Source organism: Panthera pardus, unplaced genomic scaffold (assembly GCF_024362965.1).
Source record: "Panthera pardus isolate Hobbes unplaced genomic scaffold, ASM2436296v1 HiC_scaffold_21, whole genome shotgun sequence".
NCBI lineage: Eukaryota > Metazoa > Chordata > Mammalia > Carnivora > Felidae > Panthera > Panthera pardus.
In genome coordinates, this window is record NW_026526777.1 from 39,467,978 (window position 1) to 39,479,606 (window position 11,629).

Below are 11,629 nucleotides of genomic sequence, written 5' to 3' on the forward strand. Positions count from 1 at the left end.
ATTATGTAAGTAACAGCCCTCCATGTGCTCACCACCATCTGTTAATATCTTGATATTGGAAAGTTCGGTGCCTGAGGCAAAGCCAGGGCTGGCGCAGAGCGCCCTGCCTACTCCTTTCTACTGCAGGGCTGGGAAAGCACCTCCCTTCGATTGTTTTCGCCCACTTCCCTAAAATCGAGTAGTAGTGTGCCCCTTCAAGTCACTGACAACCAACCCCGCTCCCCGCAGGTGTGTGTTTGTGGACGAAGGATGATTTTGAGGTCACTTTACTGCAATGAATCCTTTCGATAAATTTATGTTTTTGTGACCCTTCTAGTTTCCTTTAGGCACTGTGGTGGGCTCTTATTTGGGATGGAAGCTTTATTATTTAAAAAAAAAAAAAAATTTTTTTTTTACTTTTTCCGCCAGCACTCCGGCCCCAAATTCTTGTAAGGGTTATATTTCAACTTCTTTGGAGCGCTTCGCCTCTGTTTACTTTGAAAGCCGTTGGTTAAACAAACATCACTCGGGAGGCTTCTAAGCAGTGGGGTTCCCAGGAGAGAAACGCTGCAGCTGCTACTTGCTACTGATCTTGTGGCATTTCACTTTCCCCCCCATTCAGAACAAATCCAGGTTGAGCTTGGCGTCGCACTGGGCACCGGGGCTAGGGGGGTGGGGAAGGAGAGAATGGCGGTCAGTCTGCTTTTAGACTGCCGGAAGCAGGCCGGCCTGCACCCTGGAGTTGGTTTTTCTTTCTTTCTCTTCCCTTCTTCAGGGTGGTGCTGGTGGTGCTGGATAGTGGATGGTTTTGTGTGCGTGTCAGTCCAGGCAGGGATCTTCAGCATCTTTCTTCCGAAATCCACGCCCACGTTTGCCTCTCTACTGGATCTGGCTGAAGTTCCCAGAATTGGTTTGCTTAGGATCTGACGATGGTTCATCGTAAGGTTTTAAATTACTTATATGCAACCTTCCCTCCTAGCTTCATCTGAGGGCTTTAAGAACGGGGAAGGGGGGCGGAAACACACCGAGGAAAGGTCAAGGCAAAGTGGGTTTAACCCAGGACCAGATGCACAAGTGACGACTGCAGGAGTTTGACTAAGAACTCGCAGCAGATCCCCCTTCCCATAAATAAGTAAAGGCAGTCTGCATGGATGAGGTTTGTTGGAAAAGCGGTCAGAACTTGTGTTAACTTTTAAGTTACTGGGGTTGTGTTTCCAATGGACAGAGGAAGGAGTTGACCCTAGGCTTGGCCGCTGGTTTCAGAGATGGAGCCAGTATCTAGGCGACTTCTCGTCTCCGACCTGACTGATCACTTCTCCCCTATCAGAAAACAAACCGGGAGTCGCCCGAGATAGGGGGCTCGGGCCTCACGCCTTGCTCTAGAGCGTCCCAAGACCTGGGAGAGCGCCGCAGCTTGGGCAAGAGAGGTTACCAGGAGCCCGGCCTGTAGGGCGCCCCGACAGCAGGGGACAGGACAGGGCTCCGCGTACGTAGCTCACGGAGCTGGGCTTCGGACCGAGCTCGCTTGCCCAGCGTCGCGCGCGCTCCTATTTCAGCCAGCAGTTCTTGCGCCCTAATGCGGGCTGCGAACTGCCGCGGCGGAGCGTGGCGAGCTGCGAGCCTCCGCGGCGTTGGCTGGGAGTGGGGGAGCTTCCTTGTCTGCCAGACGGCTTTACCCCGACTTGCACTCAGGCCTGCCTTCCCCCCGAGAGTGACAGAAGGCTTACTGGGGTTCGCGAGGAACTTTTCCTGCCGCCAGTTCCCGGGCGTAGAGTGTGCAAAATGTGCAAACCGAGCGCTAGGTGTAACTAACATAACTTGTGGGCTGAAGTTCAAGCCATTTCCTTGCAGATTCTGAATCTTTTCTCTCCCTCTCGGCTTCCTTTCTTCCCCCTTCTCCCCCTCCTCCTTCCCTGCTCTCTCCTTCCTTTTTTGTAAATGTCAAACTGAGCAGATGGTTTTAAGGTGTGGAGGGCATATATCCTCTACTCCTGCCAGTTTATTTGTGGGCTGGCGCTAACATGTACAAACTGGGATACTTAAAGAAAATAATAGGACGGAAAGGCAGAAAGGAAGTAGCCTCGATCCATTCACAGAACCCAAATTTCCCGGCTCAATACACCCGCTTACCTCGAAAGGACCCAACCAATAGAAGCATTATTCCACCCTGCATCTAATGGGCATGTTGATAGATTATTTCTGTCCCCAGCCTAAATTGTCACATCTCGATTAAAACACTTGATACAATAGCCGATCACTGGGAGTGCGGGTGATGTGTTTGCCCGCATCTGTGTCGTTTCCGAAATGGTGTGGAGGGAGGGTCTGGGGGCGGCAGAAAGAGAGAAGTGAAGGCTGGGGGATGCTCAAGCAAGCCTCTTTTCTTACCCTCGACACCTACCCTGGCGGGCTTGATTTCTTCTTCTTCTTCTTCTTCTTCTTCTTCTTCTTCTTCTTCTTCTTCTTCTTCTTCTCAATGTTTGAATCCTGTGCCAAAAGTTTCCTACAGAGTATAGTCTCAGGCGTGTTACCATCTCTATTCTTATTCAAAGAGAAGACTTCTTCACAGTGATGAATTTGAGACTGAAATTGTAAACGTCCTAGGAAAGGGGTATATGTGCGTGGCAGAAGATGGTGGTGGTTGTCTGTCTGTGTACTGGTAACACGCCCCGTCCCAACCAACGTCTGCTTGACAGTTGTCCCAAACCTTTGATCTGCTTGAACTCGAGGAACATACAAAAAATACTTGTTCCCATCCTACCTAAAAACTGAGTGTCTAATCGACTAGGTACGAGTATTTCTGCTTCTCAGCCCTTGTAAGTCCTGGCTTTTATAGGATCTTTAGGTCATAAACGCGGTTGCTTTATTAAAAGCCGTTTACTGTGCCCGGTGAAAGACACGTTCTGGCTGCGGCTGGAAATGCCCTTTCGCATTTGTAACTTGCAAACCTCCAAGGAGCTCTTTAAGAGCCACGTTATCTAAAGAAATCTCCCTGGTTATTTTTCCTCCAAGAGATGTCTAACCAAAGTGCATTTTCTATAGCTTTACGTTGAAGCCCGAAATTTAAGCGTTTGAAATTTCTTACTTAATAAACTTTAAAGTTGGCTACCCAGGAGCCAAAATTGTGTACTCCAGTATGAAACCTCTCTCTTTGGTCATCGTGGGGTGAGTGAGTTAGTGAGGGATAATTGCGAGGTAATGTTTGCAACATTCCCCCCCCCCCAAAAAAAAGGCTGCTGTACCTACAATCAGAAGAACCAAGGGCAGATACTCTTCTTCCTAGTAATTTTGACGGGAGATTAACTGGAACTCAGCCAATACTGGTCTGCTACCAGATGCAGCGGAGCCCAAGTGAAGCCTCTGGCACGTATTATTTAAATCCCAAACCTACCTGTATTTTATTGTCCACTTTGCCTCTAAAAGCAAGCAAGGGTGACATGTATTCTTGATACTGTCTGTGATCATTTAAAATGTGGAACGACCTGCGAGCTTCCCCACTCCCTCCTCCTATACCACTCCACCCCTAAAACCCCACTTTTTCTCCAGTATACTTTTCCGTGCCTTTCTCCACCCAAGTCTGCTCCAAGCTCGGCCACTCGGTGAACTCGATCAGCTGTATCTGGGAAAGGAAGAGAGGGGGGGGGGGGGGGGGGGGGGGGAAAGGACCTGCGTCCAGGACGAGCGAGTGTGAGCCGAGCGCCGCTCGCGCCGTCGCCCGCTTTGCACAGTGCCCGCAGATGGCTCGCTCCGGCCCCGGCGCGGCGATCCAGTCGCCCCGAAGCGGTGGCAGGGCGGGGGCGGGGGTGGGGGCCGGGGATGGAGGCGGGGGAGGGGGAGCGCGGGGCCCCTCTCCCCTCCTCTCCTCCCAGCCCCTCACCCCCCACCCCTTTTATATTTTTTTTTTCCTCCCAAGTTCTCTTGCCTCGCTATCCCCCCTTGAATCCGAAGGCGCCTCGCGATTGGGTGCTGGGGCCGGGTACGTCAGTCAGACTGTGACGTGCAGTCTTCCTGTTTCCTTCAGCTGTGTCTTAAAGTAAATCTTGTTGTGGAGCGGAGCCCTCAGCTGAGGGAGCGCTCTGAAATAATACACCATTGCAGCCGGGGAAGCGCAGCGGCGCAAAAGAGCTCTCGCCGGGCCGCCCGCTCCCTCTCCGCTCGGCTCCTCTCCGCGGCTCCTCTCTTCTTCCCTCCTTCCTCTCCTCTCTTCTCTCCGCTCCTCCCTGCCCTCCTCTGCCTCGTCTTCTTCCCTCTCCTCTCCTCTCCTCTCCCCTCCCACCCTTCCCACCGTCCCCTCTCCCTCGCCCGCTCGCCCCGCTCGCCCCGCTCGCTCGCTCGCTCGCGCGCACTCACCGGCCCCGGTCCAATTATCACATTCATCACCCGCAAGACACCGCCGCGTGTGTGCGCGCGCGTGTTCTCCTCTCCCTGCCGGCAAAACCACGCTCGGTCCCACTGCCCTCTGCACCGCGTAAGTATCCTCTCCCCCTCGCCAGTCCCCTCCCCTTTTCCAGAATCACTTGTCCTGGCTTGTTCTTGAATGGGAAGAAAAGAAAAGAGACTCCCATTACTCATGCCCGTGTAAACATTTTTTTTTTCCAGGAGAAAATGGTGTTATTTAAATGAATCATAATAAAATAGGCTCTAAACAGTTTGTAAGCAGGAGCCTCCGTGGAACTCAGCGCTCCGCTCCTCCCAGTTCCTAAGAGTAAGTGATCCGCTTGGCTTTTATTTCTTTCTCTTTCCTGCTGGTGGCTGGGGTGGTGGTGGCGATGGGGGGGGGGGCGGGCGGCGGGGGAGGCTGATACTGCTGGACTTGTCGCTGATCTTGTCACCTTTTGTGTACTGTTCCTGGGCTGTGAGGAGGCGTTTGCGTCCCTTCCTTCTTTTTCTTGCCCTCTCTTCTCGGGAGAGAGGACCGCGAGGGGCACCGGGTCGCTTTTTGTTCGCCTGGATCCCCGCTTTCCGCCAAGCCCCATCCTTCCCGTCTCTCCCGGCTAAAACTCCTGGGCCAGCCCCCACGTCCTTTCTCTTTGTCTTGTTTATTATAGCTGCCTTTCTTCCAGGCTCTTCCAATTTGCTTGTCATTTGCATACCTTTCACTTCTCCTTTTGAACCCCAGCAGAGGGCCGGGGAGCAGGGAGGAGGGGGGAGGGAGGAGGGGGGCGCTCTGTTACTTTACTCGCAAAACGCTGTCGAAGCCGCAATGTTGAAATCGGGGTTGGAGCGGTGGAGAGATGGTCCCGGGAAAGCAGCGCGGCGTCCCTCTCCAGAGCTCCGAGGAACCAGGGCTAGGTCAAGTTGAGTTGGGTAAGGCGGCCGCGGGAGCCTCAGGAGGTCGTGTGGCGGTGGTGGAGGGATGGGGCCGGAGCGTCGCGGGGGGACCGAGTGCTGGCGGTGCGGGTGGGGGTAGGGGATGTTCTTGGGCTGCGGATCTGCGACGCGAGGACTCTCACAGCCCTGGCTGGCAGTGTGTGTGCCGCGGGGCTGCTGGGATCTGGTCTTGTCTGGGTGGTACCTGCCGTTGTGCCCCAGTTCAGCGGACTGGGGAGGGAGGAGAACAGAGGTGAGGGTGATTGTTACCGGGGAGAATGGTGAGGAGGGCGGGAAGAGCTGCTATCTTGGCTGAACACACCAGGAGGGGGACAGGCAGGGGGGCGCTGGGTGGGGGGGAGACTTCACCCAAAGTCCAGTTTAGCAAGTTGTTGGTTCTTCTGGCGTGCTAGCCACTTACTCCTGCTAAAACTGAACGCCGGTGGAAAGCGTGGTTCGGAGTGGGGGGGGGGGGTGGGTAGGGAATGGCGGGAGGGAGGTGAAGGGGGAGTAGCTTTCGAGAGAGACTCACACGTCTCCCGCCACTTCTCAGCTTTTTTCGGAAGTTGAGAGTCCTCCAGGCTGGCAGAGAGGAGGAGGAGGAGCGGTTGGGCGATCGTCTTAAATAGCCCAAGGAGGCAGGTTGGAGTGTGAGACTGCTGTTCTTGGCAGTCCAGAACCCTGCTCCGCCTGGGGGAAGGCTGGGAGCTCACCTGCTTGTTTTTATTTTTCCAAGAAGGTCTGTGTTGTCTCCCAGAGCTTATAAAAACAGTGCGAGCACAGGGTGGCCTTCTCTCAAAGTCAAGGCTATAAGTGTCTTCTCTTGTTCTCTCTCTCTCTCTCTCCCTCCCTCTCTCTCCCCCTCCCTTCCCCCCTCCTTCCCTCCCACCTATAACCTCCCTTACCAAAAAAAAAAATAATAATAATTTCCTTTCCTAAACTAGGTAGGCAGAAGTCTATTCGTAGAGCGCTGTGCATGGGCAGGGCCTGACAGGTGTGTTGGGTCAAGAAAGACAGGTGCAGATTTCCTCTGTGTCTGTGTGTGTCTGTACAGCTCCAGACCACAATGCGCACTCCAGGGTTGCAGAAGTTTATGAATTTATGGGTGCCCTGCTTAATAGGATTCTCCGGGCTAATGGGAACTGGGCTGTTGTTATGCTTTGAGCCTGGCCATGTGAGTTCTTTGCTTGGGGGTGGGGGATAAGTTGGTATGTGTTTGTTTATTTTCCTTAAGGATGTTGGCAGGCTGCTGCTGAGGCTGTGTCTCAGGCTTCTGCCTGCCAGGCGGCTGAAAGTCCCCCCACTTCAGGCAGCAGGTGGAGAGAGATTGACTTTCCCTCTGCTTCCCTCTATAGTTTCTGCCTATCTCCCAGGTCCGTGGTGCGGAAGGGGGGTGGGCGAGAGCCGTCTTTTGTGTGCCTGTGTGTTTTGGGCGGCCATGGGCGGTGTGTGTAACTGCCAAGAATACCAAAGTCATTTGAAAGTGTTACTGTTGTTAAAGCTTATCTTTTTAGCGTGCCTTCTCTCTGCCCAGAAAGAATAGGTATGTGCATAAACTCTTTCAAGTCCTATGTTAAATACTCTCATAAAGCAGAATGAGCCTGTCATTGTACCAGACATGTGCCAGATGTCCTAGTTATTACTTTGATGGAGAAGGAAAATCTCAAGTACGTGAGAGGTAACTGCGCTTTCTCTGTTTGATGCAAGATGCAGGCAATCAGCTGTGTGAGGAGTTTCTTGCAAGAACTTCTGAGTATTTTCAGAATGAAATGGGCTGTGTGTGGTAAGAAAGGAAAAGCGGAGCATTGGTGTTACCCTGTCCATATGCTACAACGTGGCCACGTTTATATAATGGTAAAATCGGCGAGGGTAAGGACCGTGGCTTGATGTGTGAGGGAAGCTGTGGAGAATTCAGTGGAAGCACTATATCTGGATTATTCAAACTTGACCTTTTAAGTTTCTCTTTAAACAGGCTACTTCTTGTGTTACATAGAAATAGGTTAGATGGTGAATGGTTTTATCGGTTGTCTTTGTTGTTTGGGTGACGATCGTGGGTTCATGAAAATGAGATACTGTGTGTCATTTGTCCTTTAGACTTAAAACCTCAGAGTCCCTCCCTCAATACTTGCCTTGGGTGTTTGCGAAGTTTTTTCACGTCATCTATGGATATGTCCATTTCCTTTATGTTTGATAGAGGTTGTCTGTGCTTGGTACTTACTAGTATGTTTATGTGTCCATTATGCAGAATTCTGCTTAGTTTAATCATCACCTTGTGAGAAGAAAAGTCATGCCTACGTCACATGCATCTCTGTTCTCACTTTATTCATTTCCTAGCATGGTTCCTCTAGAAGTAGCACTTGCAATCTTAAAACGTAAGCCAGCTGCCGGGGTTCTCTTTATCTGTTCAAAGTGCAAATAGGCCTTTTTTTTTTTTCATGAATTTCTTATATCATTTCAGGGATTGTCTTGCATTTTCAACTGTTGATAGAAGGAATGTTTAGGTTTAGGATTAACAAAATAAATTATAAAATGTGACTGTTTTCCTAGTATAAAGATGGATTGTGCGTGACATATTATTATTGGATTCCAATTAAGTACCTGTATCAACTGGAAAGGACAGATACCTCAGGAATTTCTCCAACCTTATTGCCTAGTGTAGTCTAAAGCTTTCAAAGGACATTTAGAGTATTTGAATTTTCTACAAAAAAGAAAAAAAGTGTGTTTTTTCTTGAGATCGTTTCTTACTCTTTTACTTACTAATGTGGTGAATTATTGGTGCAAATGAATGTTTTAGGCATGTCTCAGAAAATATTCTGTGTTCATTTTGCAGGTGAAAAACGTACGGAATTTTTGATAGGTTGGAGGAATTTTAAGTGAAACGGTTATGATATGAGAACTCTGTTATGATAGGAAATTTTAAAACCTGATATGAGATTTGAGGATACAATCTCAGTTAACTGAAGTGTGAACTTCTGTCAAGTGGGTTCTTCAAACTAAACATAAAACGCTTTCTTAACCTTACAGCAAGCAGAAACATCCCTGAAGGAAAAGTTGCTAATTAGCAGAAAGGAACTCTTGAATACAGTGAAGAGGGGTTAGGGGGAAGATTTGATGATTTGGTGGCCTTAGGGGAGACTACCTAAATCAAATCATCTGATGTCCCCCACCCCCCCTGCCTTGAATTACCGATTTTCAGGTGGATTTAAGATGTTCTTTGTTAGTGATAGTGCATTCGAAATTTCATAACCAGGTTGACCCAAGTAGATTAGAGGCCCATTCAAAGATTGTTTTCCATAAGAAGTAAAGTGTAGGCTTGAGCAATTTCTTCAAATAATTTTACCAACAAAGACAGATAATCTAAGTTATCCAAACAGGAAACCATGCCAACCTTACACTCACCCTGTCTTATAAAAGATTTGTCTAAACTATTTGGATAATTACCATGATGAACACTTCTTTGTCCAGAATCTGGACTCCGGATAGATACGTAAAAGTTGTAATCCCCTCCCCCAAATAACTTCTTTATTCAAGTAGAGCACTTAGCCACTTTCTACTCCAATCCCTTTGAAATTCCTTGCTGAAAGTTCTTTTCTAACATTAAGTCATCAAGTTCCTTAGCATTCTCCATGTTAAGCTACCTGACGTTCTTGAGATAATTCAGATCTTAATGAATCTTTTGGAGTAGTTAAAATCTGACTCGATTATACCTGGATGTTTGTTCTTATCTTTCTCTGGGAGGAAGCTGCTATGTCAAGATAATCACTGTATAGGAATTATTAAAGCAGTTGAGTACTTAGATACCAAATGCTAGCTGTGACAAATTATTTAAGAATAAAAATATTCTGTATGGGTTTTCATGTTAATTGAAGAGGAGTTTACTGGAACAGAATATATGTATCTAAACAGTAATACATTTGGGCTCAAATTCTACATCAGGATTTTTTTCTGCATACTTGCTGATATTACTGTTTCCAAGGGCTGATCAAAAGGTTTCATCTCGCCTGTTTAAACTCAAAACGAATGTAAAAATCAAAATACAATAAGAGTCAATAATAATTGTAGTTGAAACACTATGACTTAGGACATCTGTTGAGAAATAAAGGAATTTTTAAAAATCTTAATGGACAGGATGAGATCAGTGATAAAGTCAGTCCATAGCATTCTCTAAATTCTGAATTAGGAAGCCCATGGCAGCACCTTTAAATGTGTTTTCAAGTGATTTAATTTATATGATAGTCGTTGAACAATGCGTTTTCTTATGTGGTAAATACATTCACATCTATCTCTTGTTTATGAATCAATTTGCTAATCAAGTATTATGTCACCCAGTTATAATTACTTAATCTTGTCTATTGCCTCCATGGGTTATGGTCCCAGCGTGCACTACCCCTCTACCTTTATTTTTAAGTTTAGATCTTAGCTATATGGAGAGCTGTATTTATTCATGCCTATTAATATAATGTCTGGTCTTGGCAGAATATATACTTTTTCCCATTTGTTATGTCTCAGCTGGACATTTTACAACAAGACCTAAAAGGATTCCCATATTCTCTTAGCCCCAAACAGAAGCAAATCATTATCTAATCTAAAAATGCTGACTGGTTGACAGGGGATGGAAAAAAATCTGTTTAGATTCGTGAATTTGAAGGAAGTCACAGGGTATTTGGTTCTTGGAAGACCCACCAAACATGTTTAATTAACACTAACTGTCCACTGCAAATGAGAGTATCATTTCTTTCTGCCTTCGGAAGAGCACAGCCCTCTTCTTGGCTTGGGCACGAGGCAGGGATGCAGCTGTTGATACCTAGGCTATGAGAGGAAGTGCAGTTGACGCAGAGGTAAATGACAGTTGGGAAAGGAAGGATGCCTGCGGATGACCTTGTGCGCATCTCTTACACCAGCCTGTCATTCTGAGCCCCTGTTGCAGAGATGCTTGTCCCCTGGCAAGGATGGACAGGAGAAAAATCCAGATTGGGGGTTAAGCTGAACAGAGGAAGAAAAAAGACTGCGGAAAGTTTGTTCAATGTTTTGACTAGAGATCCCTGTGCTTTTCAGGTGATATTAAGGAGAAGAGAATTTGCACACAAAAAAAGAAAAGAGGTAAAATTTTAAAACAATGGCAATGAACTCTATTTGGGGGGAAGCTAATACACACACAAAGAGGTCCTCCTTGCAGAGACCTACCCCCAGTGTGCAAATCTTTCTGGGCTCTGAAATAACCCATTTCTTTTCTTGTTTGCCTCGGTGTTTTTCTTTTTCTCACCTGATGGCTACACCTGATTTATGGGATCCAATGTGTTAGCGAAATATTTGTCATTGCATTTTTGTATTCCTGAACTCAGTTTTATTATTGATGTGTGAGGGTGCACCATCATTCCGACTTCAATTTTGAACCCAATATTGAAGTTATTAAGATCTGTTTCCATTCCAACTTTGGGAAATTTTATCCTGAGGCATACAAAAAGTATTTTAATTTTAAGCATACAAAAACATATAAAGAAGCATCATATTGCCTGCATGAACAGGCTTTTTAAAAAATGTTGTGTCTTCACATAGAAACCAGGAACAAGGAATGCATGACGGAATCTTTGTTGAGTAAAAAATAAAAATAAAAATAAAAAACCCACACGTTGTCATCTAAGCATTGAGCATTTTCTTGATTTTTACAGGTTATTTCCTGCTGAAATTATGCCTATTTGCATGGATAGTCATTCTTTAAAACTAGCCACAGATGCAGTCCTAGGGAGCACGTAGATGTTTTTACAGGTGAACCGAAAGAGATGGGAACCGTTCCAAACACTCTGCACGCTGCCTTTGGCAATAGACCCTGTTATTGTGAAGATGTGCTCTGTTAAGCAAACGTGAAGTTTAATATTAGATAAACCCTGTGTGAAAAAAATATTTTCATTTTCTTCATAAAATGTTAATTGTAAGCAAAAAAGATATGACATCTTATATGCACACAAAATTGGGGGTTAGCATCACTGGGTAATAAGTCACAAAATATGTCAGGTGCCTTGCATAAAATGCAAGGAAGGATATTCTCTTTTACTATTGTGTCCTCAAGAAACAATGGAAGTTCATGTGCAGAGAAGATATTTCTCTTTCTCATATATCTGACTGATGCTTTTGCATCTTTATTTACTTTCTTTTAGTCTCCCCCCACCTTGAATTTGGCATAAGAAAAAAGATTCACAAAGGATGTGTATTTTAAAGTTTCTTTAGGCATTTGAAGTATTATTTTGGCAGATTTTAACAGAAGAGAACTAATACTGAAGATACATTTATCCTTGCCTCACTCAGTTTATTGTTCCCCATACTGATTTCTGAAATGTGGCAATTC

The 11,629-nt window shown here is 46.6% G+C and overlaps 2 protein-coding genes across 8 annotated transcripts in view; both read left to right on the plus strand.

Annotated features, from left to right (window-relative positions):
- LOC128778886 (collagen alpha-1(III) chain-like) overlaps positions 1 to 2,221 on the plus strand; it is a 77,077-nt gene extending 74,856 nt beyond the window's left edge. Inside the window, exon 5 of the mRNA XM_053909490.1 lies at positions 755 to 2,221. The gene's annotated coding sequence lies outside the window, so the exon portion shown is untranslated. The remainder of the gene's footprint in view (positions 1 to 754) is intronic.
- Positions 2,222 to 4,331: 2,110 nt separating this feature from the next.
- The window catches only part of PROX1 (prospero homeobox 1), a 52,137-nt gene continuing 44,839 nt past the window's right edge, over positions 4,332 to 11,629 (plus strand). For 2 of the 7 annotated variants that reach the window (XM_019428421.2, XM_019428472.2), the window contains exons 1-2: positions 4,332 to 4,444; positions 4,576 to 4,681. The gene's annotated coding sequence lies outside the window, so the exon portion shown is untranslated. Of the gene's footprint in view, positions 4,445 to 4,575; positions 4,682 to 5,150; positions 5,284 to 5,453; positions 5,540 to 5,910; positions 6,026 to 6,441; positions 6,461 to 10,341; positions 10,387 to 11,629 lie in introns of those variants that run through there. The other 5 variants (XM_019428437.2, XM_019428427.2, XM_019428456.2 and 2 more) reach the window with 5 other exon arrangements.